Raw genomic sequence first — 14190 nt, forward strand, 5'->3', positions numbered from 1 at the left:
GCAACACACATGACCATAGACTGGGTCACTACCATTTGTGGGTAGCATATTTGCATGTGTACATCATCCAACTTATTTACTTATTTGGCACCAGGGAATTGAACCCAGGGGCACTTAACCACTATCCCTAGCCCTTTTTTATATTTTATTTAGAGACAGGGTCTTGCTGAGTTGCTTAGGGCCTCACTAAGTTGCTGAAGCTGGCTTTGAACTTGTGATCCTCCTGCCTCAGCCTCCCAAGGCACTGGAATTACCGGTGTGCACCATCGTGCCCAGCACATCACCCAATTTTTGGCCCCAGGAATGCATATGACAGAAAAATAATTGATTATGATCAGAATAGAATCAACAGTGCTAAGAAGTTTGGGAGAGTGGTTAAGAGATGTAGCTTTGAAGTCTGACACACTCAGTTCTGTCACTCTTTGACCTTGGGCAAATCACCCTTCTCTGAGCAGCTGCTAGGGACTCAGGAAATTTGTCTCTTCTTGGGGAAAATTCTAGTCCTAGGAGCAACCTCTTTGTCGAATTCTGTTATTTGCCCCTTCTCGTTCTTGACTACTCTTTGGGGGCTCTGAAGTTTTCTTCCCAAGTCTCTTTAAGGAGCAGAACCTGAGCTTCCCTCTTTCTTTTCCTTTTTTCCACACTCACTGCATTTAGAAACATTTATCTCTTTCCCTTCCCTCAAAGCATAAATCCCCCAAAGCAGTAAAAATGGAAAAATATACACCAGGGAAAAAACATTCTCTTAGCACAATAAACTGTTTAGTTTAAGTGGGGAAATAATAGTAACTAATTTAAAGGGTGTTTAGGAAAGTACAAGAAGTAATATTGTATGAAAAAGCACCTAAAACACCTAAGCTGCAAACATAGTAACAATTAAATAAATATTATTGTTGCTTGCCTATTCCCTTACCCGAGCAACAGTTTATAAACTGTTAATATACACAATATTAAACCTCTTAGGCATTTTGCTTTATTTAAAAAAAATCTAATTTTTTTTTTTTACATTTTTCCTTAAAGTAAGAGATCTTGACTCAACTCTTGGCTTGTCCTTTGTAGAGAAATGCAATACTTTTTCAAGCTCTGGGAATGATTTTATTTCCCAAAAGATTCCAAAATTAATGTAATCTACTCTTATTCCCCAGATGTCTAGTTTGTTGTTGTAGTTTAGAGCTGACCTGTTAAAGTCTTGGTCCTCAACGTGGAAGTCTTCGCTAGGTCTCACCCCTTCAAGTTTCCACCACCTCCCATTAGCACCACACTTCATTGCCGGGAAGCAAGTTGGGGGGGTGGTTCTGGAGTTCTACAACCCACTTCAAGGCATAATGAAGTGAGTGGTGTTGCTCCACTGGGTACTCCCACCATGATGGATTTTGCAACCTGGGCCCTTATTCCCCTCATGGCGACAATTCCCATTCACACAGTGTATATAATCCTTGTTCTACAGAGTTCTCTGTCTCCTTTTCTTCTTTACTTTCCCTCTTCCCTCTTTACATTGCTTATCTGGCTTCTTTGGGCATCGGACATTTTGACACAGGCATAGGAACCAGAGGGTACAAAGGAAAGGAGAAAAAAACTCAGTAACCCCTTTTCCTTTTATGTGCATTTTCATTACTATTTTTCCTGCTTATTAAATGATAACACTAGTTAGTATTTATTGAGCAGCTGTTCTATGACATCCATGCTCTATGAAATTTGTATGTATTGTTCTATTTAATCCTCACAATCTCTAAGAGGTAAGGATTGCTTATTTTCTAGATGAGGGAATGATGCAATCAAATAAATTATTAACAATTAATAACTGATTCATAACTCATTGTGTGTCAAATCCAAGCAGACAATTCAAGATTTTAATTAAAATGCTCCCCTCCACACGTAGTTTTCCTCTAATGTTTTAAAAATGTGTTTTATTTTTCGTCAGGATTCTCACGAGTTGTGATTTGCTTTTAGTTTTATGCCATTCTCTATAGAGTTGCAATTCTTTATTAAACCTTTTTAAAAATCAAACAATACAAATGTGTATCCAATAGGAAGCGGAAAGTTCACTTTCCCATAATTCACTAGGAAATTACTAACTATGAGTTTGATGTAGACTTTTTCTTATGAATCTCAATAGCGTTCTCTGGTTACACCACAATGGCCATATTAGGAGAAAACCACTATGATGGAGTTTTATAGTTGGATGACTGCAATAAGCAGAACTATGTCCAGAATTGCACTCTGAGTTCTGACAATTTCTGTTAAGCTTTCCTCACTTTGCCTCAACCATTAAGGAGAATGGAGAAGCCGAAAAGTGACTCCAGGGGCAATTTCCAGGAGATAAAATGGCTAACGTTCCTTCCTTCATGCCAAACTGCAATGACTGATCACCACACATGGGAAGAAAAATCATTACCTAAGCCATCAGGAGGACCATCATTCATAGAGTGTCATTCTAAAGTGTCATTCCCAATGTACTTAGAACAGTCTCTCTTATAGCTAAAGATAAATTCTTAGAATGTTATTCATTCATTCATTCATTCATTCACTCAGCCATTCATTCATTCAATACATGTCCTTTCAGCACTTAACATGTGCTACCCATTCCTAGGCACTGGAAGTTAAAAATAAACAAATGTGAAAAAAAAATCCCTGTTTTCATGGAGCTTACATTTCTAGAAAAGGGTAAGGGAAATAGGCAGCAAACAAAATAATTTAACAAAATACTTCGTGTGTGAGGTGGTGATAAATACTATGCAGAAAAAAAATATTAAGGAAGAAGGTCAAATATTGAGTAGGCTTGTGATTTTGCCTCTGCTTGATTTTTTGGCTTTTTATTGTAATATATAATTGATAGATAGAAAAGTACACAAGAAGCTGGGCATGGTGGCACACACCTGTAATCCTGGTGGCTTGGGAGACTGAGGAAGGAGTAACATGAGTTCAAAGAAAGCCTCAGCAACTTAGCAAGGCCCTGAGCAACTTAGCAAGACCTTGTCTCTAAATAAAAAAAAAAAAAAGGTGGGGTGGGGATGTGGCTCAGTGATTAAGCACTCCTGGGTTCAATCCCTGTACCCCTCTCCCCCCAAATTTTAAACTACATAAGAGATGAATAGAAAACTAAACAAATGATTTGTTATTATAAAGTGAACACTCCTGTATGGACAAGCTAGAATGACCATCATCCTAAAAGCTTCTGGTAATGTTACTGCCCAGCCACTGCCTCTTCACTGTCCAATCTTCTATGCTTATCAATCCCTTGCAGTTTTGATAGTTTTATTACCTATGTATGATTCCCAGCCATTAGTTCCTCAGGGCCCTTTCCAATTTTGTTTTTTCTTTCTTCATTTGTTCTTTTTAGTTATACATGACAGTGGAAAATATTTTCACATATCATACATACATGAAGTATCACTTCCGACTCTTGTGGTTATACATGATGAGGAGTTTCACTGGTCATGAATTCATATATGAACATGGGAAAGTTATGTCAGAATCTTTCTACTGTCTCCCTTTCAGATTTTGAACAGGGGTCATGTTCTTCTCAAGGGGTGGCCTCTAGACAATGACTGAGCAGATGGCGATACTCAGGCCTGGACATTTCTTCCCTATATGGGACTCCTTTAGCAATCCTCATTCCAGAACTCCCATTTGGGAGGCAGAGATTTTCCACCTTCTTTTCTTTGGGTTCTCCAAATTGGGTAATTTGTCCTGATCTACCTTCCAGTTTACTAGTGGAAGATTTAATATGTTCAATCTGTTGTAAGCCACCAGATTCTTTTGTAGTTGTTGTTCTTTATAGTTATACATGACAGTATAGTGTATTTTGACATATCATACATACGTAGACTATAACTTCTTCTAATTTGGATCCCATTCTTGTGGTTGTACATAATGTGGAGTTTCATTATTTGTGTATTCATGTATGAACATAGGAAAGTTATGTCTGATTCATTCTACTGTCTTTCCTATTCCCATTCTCCTCCCTTCTCTTCATTCTCTGTGTCTAACCCAATTAACTTCTACTTTTCCCTTCCCTCCCTTATTGTAAGCCACTTTTTTTTCTTTTCTTTTCTTTTTTTCTTTTTTTGGTACTAGGAATTGAACTCAGGGTACTTAACCACTGAGCCACATCCCCAGCCCTATTTTGTACTTTATTTAGAGACAGGGTCTCACTGAGTTGCTTAGGGCCTCACTGTTGCTGAGGCTGGCTTTGAACTCGCAATCCTCCTGCCTCAATCTCCCGAGCCACTGGGATTACAGGCTTGTGCCACCATGCCCGGCAAGCCACAGTATTCTTAATTTTGGTAATTGAATTTTCCATTCCTAGAAGTTCAGGTTCGTTATTTTTCAAACTGGCTATGTTGCCTTTTATAACTTTCTTCCTTGCAAGGCATTTCTTCCTTGAAACTTGTCAGAAAATATCTGAAATTGTTAAAATATAAGTTATCAGGTTCTCGTTCATGGTGCCTTGTTTTCTAGTACTATCCGACTTTCGTGCTGGTTATTGCCTTTGAAGATTTTTTTTTCTGGTGGCCTCCCAAGGCCTAGGATGAAGAGATTTTGTGATTCAATTCAGTCATGTGCCTGAGAGCATTTCTAGTCCAGTTGCATCAACCAAGTTCAGGGCCTGATGGCCCCTGCTCATTGGGGTGCACATTTGTATAAGGGAAGATATGTCCCTCTCAGGGATTCTTTACATTTTCATTCTTTTTCTCTTGCTCTGCTCAGATCCAAGGCAGCCTTCTCCTCAGATAAGGGGTGAAGGAATTGAACCAGTCCTTATCCTGAGGTTGTGGTCTTTTTAACCCCTCTATAAACCTGGAGAATCCCCTGTAAGATTCCCTCTATTTTGAATACATCCTTGTTCTGATCTTCTGGATCTGGATCCCCAAGCATGAAGCCTGATCATCTTTGATGCTCCAATAGCTCATCTCTCTGATTATAGGCTATCATCCAAATATTTTAAATTGTCTGAGAAGTTCATTACTGTCTTTTCATCTCAACACTTTAAAGGTCTTGTTTTGACATTTACAATGAGAAAGTTGATCTGAATAACCCTATGTGATAGATTAATATGACCACAAACTGTTTGCAGCTCTAGCACTCTCTCTCTCTCTCTCTCTCTCTCTCTCTCTCTCTCTCTCTCTCTCTCTCTCTCTCTTTTATCATGCACTTAAGCCTACTTTCCCTTCCCTTCAATCTAGTCTGGCCTTCTGATTTGCTTTGACCAATAGAAAACAGGGGAAGTCACATTGTGGTGTTTCCTAGGCCAGAAATTCAAGAAGCTTTACAATTTCCACTTTTGCCCTCTTGTAACTCAGCCACCAGGGGAAAGATGTTTGAGATATCCTGCTGGATAGGCAGTGTGGAAAACAACTGAGTTGTCCTGTTCAACAGCCCAGGTTCCTGCCGATGTGTGAGTGAGGTCAACCTGGGACAACCAGCCTCCATCCTATGGGCCATCTGACTGTAGGCCCAGGAGTGATTCAAGTGAGACCAAGAGAAATGCCCCTATTGAGGCCAGAGCAGACTAATGGTCTATAGAATTGTGACCAGTAAAATGGCTGCTGTTTCAAGTCACTAAGTTTTGGGGTAGTCTATTATGAATCAATAGATAACTCATACACACAACTTACTGTATATCAAAATCTACAATCACCTTTAACTGAAATTTTTTTTTTTTTTTTTGGTACTGGGGATTGAACCCAGGAGCGTTTAACCACTGAGCCACACCCCCAGCCCTTTTTATATTTTATTTAGAGATAGGCTCTTGCTGAGTTGCTTAGGGCCTCACTAAGTTGATGAGGCTAACTTTGAACTCCCAATCCTCCTTCCTTAGCCTCTTCAGCCACTGGGTTACAGGCATACGCCACCTCACCCAGCCTTAACTGAAATTTTAATGCCAAAAAGATCATTAACTTAGTTTTTGTCATGCATTACTCTAAGAAGATATTTATGTAAAATGTATTAATAAAGTACATATATTTTATAGTACTAACCCAATATTTGATAGCAGAATGGATAATTTTCTTTTGATTTCAGGAAAATCTTCCTGAATACACACTTAAAATTGCCAAGTTGAGGGCTGGGGTTGTGGCTCAGTGGTAGCGCACTTTCCTAGCACTTGTGAAGCTCTGTGTTTGATCCTCAGCACCACATAAATATAAATAAATAAGGTATTATGTCCAACTATAACTAAAATAAAAATAAATATTAAAAATTGCCAAGTTCATTTGGATACACCATAGTCAATTGATTACTAAACCTTGGTAAGAAAAATTGTACCTTCCTTTCTCTAATCACTTCCTAGAGGACTAAAATTAACTGCTATAGTAATATTTAGAAACAAAATTCATGATTCTTTAACCTAGAAACCTGAAAGTAGAGGAAAAAACAGTATAACCCTAAGGCTATTCACTGTATTTCAAGTTAACATCTTAACTTATGTTTTAAATAAAAAAGCTTTTCTATAACTTTCTACAAGAGAATTCCAAAAACAGTTTGGGAAGCAAGACAATCTCTTTGACTACATCTTTATGGTGAGTATTTTTAGCATCCATCCATACATCTACAACTAAATTTCTCACTAATAGTGTAATGCAATGATGAATGTCATTACCTCCCTTGGATAATAATTAATTCGGATTGCTCAATTCCAATATAGTTCATGATACTTTTAAGAGTACTATATTAAAGAAGAAAATTTAAATTTCTTATTTTAAATAAAAACAATTCCATGGAAAATATGCTTTACTCAAAAAAAATGTCTTTGGAATTAGGATGGTGAAGTTGTTGGCTCAATAACTGTTTTATGATTAAAAGAATTTAATCCTGGTTTATAGCTTTTTAACATTGACATGAACTTATTGTGATCTTTTTAAATATTTTTTTAGTTGTAGGTGAACACAATACCTTTATTTTATTTTTATGTGCCGCCCAAGTGCTCTACCACTGAGCTACAACCCCAGCCCCCTTATTGTGATCTTATATTACAAGTATACCCATTGTCTCATACAACTGTATGAATTCATTTTTAACTACATAATATCCTATAAATTAGATTATTCATCTTTTTCCATATTAGCTAGATTTTAATATATTTGAATGCTACGGTGCTTATGGTGCTTAGAACATTTGATCAAAATGTTGATGGTTTATAGTAATCCGGAAAACTTTCTTAATAGCTTTGTAAAGTTCAATATGTAAGAAGCTAATGACAATGATAATAGTTAAAAAAGATTTGCCACATATTGAGACCATAATTATGCTATACAGTTAACACGACTTTATTTTAATTTGGTTACGTTCATGGATTATTAGAGATTCTTTTTCTTTAAAATTTTCTACAACCAAATAGGTGAAAGGCAAAAATAATAAGAGTGAAAAATAATTTGGTTTGTATTGGGACTATAATGAGGACTGTATTTTGCCTTGGAATTGGTTGATTCTATTACATATAGTATTTAAACAATCAATTATGAACAGAGGTTTTTATATTATTTTTAAAATTTTTTTTAGTTGTAGATGGACACAATACCTTTATTTTATTTATTTATTGTTATGTGTGCTGAGGATCGAACCCAGCACCTTCCTGCATGTGCTAGGCCAGGACTCTACTACTGAGCCATAACACCAGCCCCCAGGTTTTTATATTTTATTATTTTATTTTTTAAGAGAGAGAATTTTTAATATTTATTTTTTAGTTCTCGGCGGACACAACATCTTTGTTGGTATGTGGTGCTGAGGATCGAACCCGGGCCGCGCGCATGCCAGGCGAGCGTGCTACCGCTTGAGCCACATCCCCAGCCCCGGTTTTTATATTTTAAAGTTTCAAAAATAAAACAGGACATAACCAAGAATATATTTGTGACTGAATAAATGTAGGCAAGTACATAGTGTGTAATTATCAAAGTTTCAACTATTAAATGATGAACTTTAAGTTATGAAGATGAATATCTATAAACCTGACTTTTACAATATATTGAAAAGTCTAAGGAAAAGCAAAGATGCGGGAGAGTGTAGGTAGGTAAATTTATGGCATCAGTTAAGCTTTAGGTTTTTATCATCTAGCATGAAAGCACCGTGTACATCTCCCAACGGTGCTTTTGTTTAACTTTGATTACCAAAGACTAATTTCTACATCACTTGCTGCTGGGAGTCTCAGGAAGACAGAGAATCCTTGACTGTGGGGAGCAGCTCCATCTAGTGGTAAAATTTGCTTCTTACAAGAAACCAGCTTTTCAAAAGGTAACCAGATTCTAGACGGCCTTTAGCAAGCTGATAAAAGTTTAGACTACAAGTGATGGATTTGGAAAAGATTGGGGATATTGTATGGCCTATTCCTTAATAAATGTGATTGGATACTTGACACATTTCAGCATAAACGACTTGGCATGTGTGTATGATTATTTTATTGGCATTATGGTGTCTTCAGATTCAACTGGAAAAAAAAAAAAAACAGCAACACTAAATTTGAAGTCCTGTCTACTATTACCAAATAAAAGAAACCTGTGTTAATACAGCTTTACACTGTACCTTCCCCAGTCCTTCAAGATGGGGGCAAGAATCTTTGCCTTGAGCTACTTAATATCTTGGCTCAAGCCAAAAATCTGAGACAAGAGTATGGATGGAGGATTTTCTTTCATTAATTTTGAAGGCCAATCTTTTTTGTGGGGGAGGCCCATGTGGTTACCAAAGAGTAGTTCAATTAGCTAAACATAGACATTGGAGTTAATTAGGAGACAGCCATAAACTGCAAGACTCCAGAGTATATGAAGCCATTATAATAGGTATAGGCCCTTGGCCCTAGCATACATCTGTGTATCTGAGAGAGAAGGAAGGGGAATGTGCTGTTGTGGAAGAACAAATGTGTACACTGGACACCTGGTAAAAATTTCCCTTCAATAATGTCTTACTTGTGGTACCCCAGGATCTTGAGCATGCTAGGCAAGCACTTCACCACTGAGCTACATCCCCAGCCCCTTTTTATTTGAGGCAAGGTCTTGCTAAGTTGCCCAGGCTGTCCTTGAACTTGTGATCCTCCTGCTTTAGTCTCCCAAGCTGTCCCTTCAGCAATACTTATTCCATTCTGTAACCCATAGAATAGCCCTGATCTTGGGTATTCTAAATGTACAGACTTAATAGAAAGTTTACAGAACTCTTGTATGCTCACATGTGAGTATATTGAATAAAAATAGATACTCTGCCTGGGCACAGTGGCACACACCTGTAATTCCAGCAACCCAAGAAGCTAGTGCAGTAGGATTGAAAGCTAACTTGGTGAGCGAGACCTATAGATGCAGTTCAGTGGTAAGGAACCTCTGCATTCAATCTCCAGTAACCCCAAGTTACTTGGTGTGTGTTGGGGAGTAGAAGTACAACTTTACAGGATATACATATACACATATATATTTAATACATAGAATTAGAGAATTAACTCTGTCCATGGAATGGATAAAGATAACATTGAAATACAGAAGGATCCTGACAACTTTGTTTTAGTCACTACTCGTGACTATTCTTTTAAAATCAATTAGCTAACACAGATGGTTACTTTAGAAGATTAGGGCCTCAAGATTTGATTTAATTCTCCCTAGGACAGTTTTTCAGGTGAAAATATCTGAGGCCCTTTGAGTTCTCTGGTAAACAGTCTCCTTAGATGTGGGTCAGGCATCCTTATACTGAATTTATCACAGGAAAGCCCAAGTATATTTTATCTCTTGGAATACCATCCAGGTCACAAAAAAAATCTGGTGAAGGTACTTAATCCTAAACAAACCAAGAAAAAAAAATGTGTGTGTAATGACTAAAGATTTTATATATATATATAAATGTGGAATGTGGGGAATGTGCTGTTGTGGAAGAACAAATGTGTACACTGGACACCTGGTAAAAATTTCCCTTCAATAATGTCTTACTTGTGGTACCCCAGGATCTTGAGCATGCTAGGCAAGCACTATATATATATATACACACACACACACACACACACACACACACACACAATTCTTAATAGTTACTGAATTAAAAAAATAAATTAGCTAATACTAACAATAACATTTCCCTGAGTGTGAGCAAAGAGAACTAAAATAACAAACACCATAATGGCAAACAAACAAACAAAACCAGCATAGGTGAAATTGGATAATTGGTTTGTATGAGAGCCCAATTTTCCCTTCTATAGCAGTTGTTAACCATTTTGATTATCACTCTACTGTTTTATTTTACCCCATGTCTTTGTGATCCTTTGAAAACATGTTCAGAAAAAAACAAATTCCAGTTTTATTATTTAGTGCTTCCTTTGGACCGTACTGAACTAGAACCTTGCAATAAGAGGCCTTGTGCCAGGTATGGTGGTTCGAGCTTTTAATCCCAGACACTCAGGAGGCTGAAACAGGGGATCGAGAGTTCAAAGCCAGCCTCAGCAAGAGTAAGATGCTAAGCAATTCAGTGATTCTGCCTCTAAATACAAAATAGGGCTGGGAATGTGGCTCAGTGGTCCAGTGCCCCCGAGTTCAATCCCCCGTACCACCCCTCAAAAAAGAGGCCTCGCATCTAAATTCAAATCCAACAGGATGATCACAATTGTTTTTCACATGAGACTTTTTGATCCAGAAATTTTCTACCTTAACATGTAATTACAAATGTGATGTGAGCTTACAAATGTATAGCTATTAAAATTTGTGGAAGGCACTATATAGGAAATAAAACAAATGGGAATTTCTTTTTGAACTTTTAAAATTCACTTCATAACAAGTGAATGGTTAAGGGTGAAATTATTTTTAGGATATAATTTCAAATATAATTTTAGGATATATTTGAAATTATACCTCTTCTGTATTTGAGGTGCTTAAAATTTTTTTTTGCTGGAAAACAAGATAAGATTTCAAACTTTTTTAATTGAGAAGGATGTCAGGATAAACAATTAAACTGATGGCCAGTGAATGATAGATTTAGATTCAAACAATCATGAAGGCAATATATCTTTTTAAATATGAAATAGATCAAGTATTACATAAATAGATCAAGTACATAAATGTAGGGGATATAGTGAATACATGTGTACTTACCATTAAGCAGTGTCAAATCTAAAGATTTTGTGATATTTGCTGTAGCTCTTTATTTTTTTAGAAACAGCTTTTCAGGTTTCAGGGAAGATCCTTTCCATCCCCCATTCCAGAGGTAACCACTCTAAACTTGGTTATTATCTCTAACCATGTTTTATAATTCATGTTCATTTGTATGAGGTACATGGTACCTCATATAATCTTACATGTTAAAATCTTTATATAAAGTTTATGAATATTCAAGATGTGTGAAATATTCCCTTAAAGTTTGGGGGCATCAAAATGATAACCACAGGGATTATTTTAGGATTATGGATGATTTTTCCATTCTTTGTAACCTTTTATTTTTCCAATGTCCCTTTTTCTTTTGGTACTGGGGATTGAACCCAGGGGTGCTTTACCACTATGCTACAAACCCAACACCTTTTTATACTTTGTTTTAAAGCAGTATATTACAAACAAACCTACTGTTGTCTTCCAGAAGCTTTGTAAAAAACAAAGAGCACATTTAGTAGAAAATTAATCAAAGGCTGACGGTTTAAAGAAGTTGGGAAGAAGTTGATAAACAGATAAAACTAAACCTTGAAGGAAATTAGGAAATAGCACAGTTCAAATTTTCACTTAAGAAAAAGTCAAGTTACTAAGAATTATGATAATGTTGTGGTTAATACTTTCAGAAGACTTCCTCTTCATTTATTAACAGGGGGTAGTTTTTGGTGGGGGTAGTGGGGACCAGTTATCTGCATTCTTTATTATCAGTATATTCTATTGAGCATACCATAAAAATCCCTAGAGGGTGAATGGAAAGGCATCAGTGACAAAAGCACCTTAGTTTTTCCCCAATATTAAACACTTGAAACAGTAAGTTAATGGAAGTGGAATAAAAGTTCCCCAGCACCACCAAGAAGGAGGGAAGAGTCAAACTTACTAACTTCCATTTTTCAAGGAATAAAAATTCATTTTAGGGATCTCAAATTCACATTCCATCAGGGACTAGGTATTTGTTACTTTACAATAGTGCAAATTTTAAAAATAATTTTGTTTTAAATGAGCCCATGGGAGTCAATTTGGCATATAGATTACTAACTCATGCTGATATTTTAAATTACTTTTAGATATAACTCATATATTAGAAAATGCACCCCTTTCAAGTAAAGTCAGTAGTTTAAATTCACAAATTTTGGCACCCTTCACATCTAATTCCAGACAATTTTCATCACCCCCCAAAGAAACCCCATACACAGTCTGTAAGTTCCCATTTTTCCTTCCTTGCCCCTGGCAATCACTAAACTTTCAGTCTCTATGGATTTATATATTCTGAACATTTTATATAAAAGGAATCATACAATATGTAGTGTTTTGTGTATGGGTTCTTTCATTTTGCATAATATTTTCAAGGCTCATCCATCTTTTCAAGACACAACAGTACTTTATTCATTTCTATGGCTGAATAACATTTACTATATGGATATACAACTTTTGTTTATTAACCCATCAATGGATATTTGGGTTGTTTCCTCTTTTGGCTATTACGAATAACGCTATAATTATTCATGTGCAATGACTTCTGAATAAGTTCAAATTTTAGTTTTATAGTGGATATATTAAACATAATTCAATAGTATACATACTAACACTTAAGATAGTTCAAATATATAGTGATAGCAAGATGGTTCAAATATATAGTGAAAGTTCTTCCCATCCTTGTCTCCCAAATGTCCAATTTTCATTCCCTCCATTCTGTCCCAGAAGATGAACACTATTTTTTATTTAGGTAGCTAGGATTGAATACAGGGGCACTTGATCACTGAGCCATATTCCCAGCCCTATTTTAGAGATAGGGTCACACCGAGTTGTTTAGTGCCTCTCCATTACTGAAGCTGGCTTTGACTTGTTCCTCCAGCCTCACTCTCCCAAGCCCCTGGAATTACAGGTATGAACGCCACTGTGCCCAGGACCCCATTAATCATTTATGTATTCCTGAAAGCAAGATAATTTATTTGTGCTGGGTTGTAGCTCTGTGGTAGAGTGCTTATCTTGCAAGTGGAAGGCACTGGGTTTGATCCTCAGCACCACATAAATATAAAAGTATTGTGTCCATCTACAACTTAAATAAATTAATTTATTTATTGGAGGAGGGGTGCTGGGGATGGAATTCAGGGCCCCATGCATGCTAGGTAACACTCCCAGGCTTTTTTCTTTTTAATAGAAATGTGCTTCTCAGTACCTTGATTTTTCACTTATCTTGAATGTTTCTATTTATTTTTAGACAGTATCTTCATTCTCTTCTACACATTTCTCTTGAGCAGCTATACCAGTTTATCTACTCTCCTTTTTATGGTTACTTTGGTGATCTAAATATTTGCTTTTTACAAAATTCACTTGTCAACTAGTCATACAATAATAAACAACCAATGAGATAAATACTATGAGATTTAATAATGAGAAATAAAAGAACTGCCATCCTCTTAATTGTTATGTCATTAGGTAAAACTGAAACTGAAAAATCGGTAATCAAAGATATTGGCCTAGTTAAGCAACGTGGGGTTTTTTATGGTGAGGGAGCAACCCAGGGCCTTACACATGAGCAATTTGTTTTTAAACTACTTCTCCTTCTCAGGATATTTTTATAGCCCTCAAATTTAATTTAATGGGTCATTTTCATTAAATCCAATACAGGGAAATCTAAGAGGTTTTTGCCTATAGAAAAGACTTAAGACACAAACCTATGAAGTATAGAAAATGTAGCAACCAAACTGCTTTCTCATTTTTCTAATTGCTTACTATGCAAATATATTAAGATACTTGTTAAGTTGCAAAAACAAGGGATCAACTAAACTTCAACATTTAAATATTAGTTAAAACAAGCTATTAAACAGTTTGTTAAAAATAATTTTTGTCACAATAAGCAGCAGGGGAGAGAGGAGTGGAGGTTCACCAGATTGGACAGGAGGGAATGGGGGGAGAGGAGGAAGGGAGGAAAGATAGGAATTCGAAAGACGGCAGAATGATTAGGATGCAACATTCCTATGTTCACATATGAATACGTAACCAATGTAACTCCATATCATGCCCAACCACAAAAATGTGAAGTTATATTCCATGTATCATGTATATCAAAATACATTCTACTGGGCTGGGG

This window comes from Ictidomys tridecemlineatus, chromosome X (assembly GCF_052094955.1).
Source record: "Ictidomys tridecemlineatus isolate mIctTri1 chromosome X, mIctTri1.hap1, whole genome shotgun sequence".
In the NCBI taxonomy this organism is placed as follows: domain Eukaryota; kingdom Metazoa; phylum Chordata; class Mammalia; order Rodentia; family Sciuridae; genus Ictidomys; species Ictidomys tridecemlineatus.